Source organism: Morus notabilis, unplaced genomic scaffold (genome assembly GCF_000414095.1).
Source record: "Morus notabilis unplaced genomic scaffold, ASM41409v2 Scaffold182, whole genome shotgun sequence".
Lineage (NCBI taxonomy): Eukaryota > Viridiplantae > Streptophyta > Magnoliopsida > Rosales > Moraceae > Morus > Morus notabilis.
Window position 1 is genome coordinate 220832 of NW_010364641.1, and position 2718 is coordinate 223549.

Genomic DNA, 2718 nt, shown 5'->3' on the forward strand with positions numbered 1-2718 from the left:
TGGTAAATGTTCCCTTATCTTAAAATTATGCCCCTCATAAGTTCACATATCTATACATACATACTAAAAAAAAATCAAAGAGTTAGCTTCTAAGAAAGTCATGTGTAAAAAAATTAAAAAGTTAGCTTCAAAAAAAGTCATGTGTTGGTCTCTATGGATACCACTTAACCTCTACATTTTTATTTTTTTAATTTTTTAAATCTCTATTTTTTTCATTTTTAGACATTTTTTTTTTTTATATTTTTCATCGCTCTTTTCTTCCTACCTACTGCCTTTTTTTTATTTTTTTTCCCACTGTTGTCTACCTATTGCTTTTAGCAGTAAATTTTTTTTTTTCCATTACTAAGTGTAAATGAGTTTTTCAATAAGGACGGACGAAAGATAGAATGAAACATACATAACATTTCGTTTGTCTATTTATAAAAAAGATTTTATATTTATAATTATAACTTATTAAAACACTTTTACCTTATTTAATAAGTCCATTTTGATTCTTTTGCTTTTTTGTTCATTTTATATCTTGTGTTTTCTAATTGTGCCTTATTAAATTTTACCCATTAATATGCTCTCTTTTAAATAAATTTAAATATGTGCTTGTTTAAATATTTTTCTTTGTTGTTAATATTTCTTCTTTTTAAAATATACTCAATTTAAAGTGAGTAAACAAAATTTCATACTCAATCTCATAGATACATATAAAATTCTGTTAAAATCCATATTCCATAAAAATTGTATGTATAATAGCACTCTTATTTTTTTCGAATACTAATGATAATTGAACCCGTAATTTTGAGGTGAAAAGGTGGACATGCAACTATTCATTACATTATTAATACTTGGCTGGATACGGCAAATTCTCATTGTTCTGAACAGATCATGAATTTGGTCGAAGTACTTTTAGGTCCCCTTTATTTCGTTAATTCGAGTTTAGAATTTAAATTTTGTTACTGTAAAAAGTTCTCACAAATAATTATATTTAACTTTTTTACTACAGTAAAAAGTTTTCACATAAAATTACATCTCAATTCAAATTAAAAACTCAAATCAGTAAAAAGCTCTCACATTTAATCTACTCCGGTTTTTTTTTTTCTTTTTCAAATGCTAGTACTTTTTAAACTATTTTTTTCACGACCAAGTTACTTCACTTAAGAGTTGTCAATATTTTTTTAGTTTGTGTTTACAAATTTCGGAATCAATTTAGTATAAACAAGTTGTATACACCAATGTTGACACTTATGTCTCCCATGTTTTGGCAATAAAAATTTGGCAAGGAATTTATATACCTAGCATTATTTTTATTATTTTTATTGTGATTCCTCAACCTTACTACTGTCAATGTGTCTTTTCCAATGCCATACCACATTATAATTACAAAATTAGTAACTTTCAATAATAAAGTATGTAAATATGGTATGAATTGGTCGAATACATATTTGTGCGGTGGGGGCATATATATCCCACAAGGTCATCCATTACAATCATTAGATCTCATTTAGTTCGTTGATTCGAGTTTTTAATTCGAGTTGAGATATGATGTTATGTGAGAGTCTTTTACTGTAATAAAAAAATTAAATGTGATTATTTTTAAAAACTTTTTACGTAACAAAATTTAAATTTTAAACTTAAATCAGTAAAATAAATACAGCCAAACAACACATAATATAGGATTAGAAAATGCATAAGATTTATTGGACAACATCGGTACACCTGCTCCATAAACTCTATTCAGCTTAAATCGTATAATTGCAGTTAATGACCCCATGAGTGACGTGCCTCACAATAGAATGCAGACATGATTGTTTGGAACTTTTTTTTTCCTTGAAAATTTACTTTTATGTATGTTCATTTGGAAGAACATTTATGGTGGGGCACCTCAATCATAGACATTCATTCATGAAAAGATTAAAAATACAAATACTAGTTGACAGTAAAAATTTGTCTAACAGAAATATAAGAAATTTTAAATCGGTTTGCACGAATTTAATAATTTTAAACACGATTAAAATAATTAAATAATAAAAACACACGAGAATTATAGTGACCCTTAATTCAAGAGCTACGTCAAGAGAGAATCCACTAATTTTCAGAAGAATTACACTCTAATTACTCTCAATGAGACTCCCCTTTTTTTCAACCTATAATCCCTTATTTATATTGTTGACCATTGTCCTAACTGTCTTCCCTATTTAATTCAGGGATAATTCCCTCATCTTTTAGGATAATTTTCTAAAAGATGGAGGTTACAATCAATCAGGACGATTTTATTGCTTAAATTTGGTATATTTGAATTACAAATAGTAAATTATGGAGTAAATCTCGCATCTCTCGACTCGCGTAGGCTCGACTTCATAAGAGCTCTCAGAACCATCTTGACCTCATGTTGTCCTTTGCCTCTCCTCAAAGTGGTGGACCTCCTTTCACCCTTAACTTGCAGTTTACTCCTAAGAGGGTTGTCGTCCGACGTGGCGGCCAGAGCTGAGCTGTCATCGATCATTTAACGCCCTTATTTAGGGTTCAGAATTTTACCCAACAACACCACTCAAGATAATAAAAAGTATTATTTATACCTTTTCACTGAAAAATAAACCATTGTCATTCAATTAATAAATAAAAAATAAAAAATCACAACACCATTTAATCATTTAAAATGACATGAATTATAGCTCTCCACAAAATCATTGCCAGCCATGTATTTTCTCTCTATAAGCCGTTTATCGC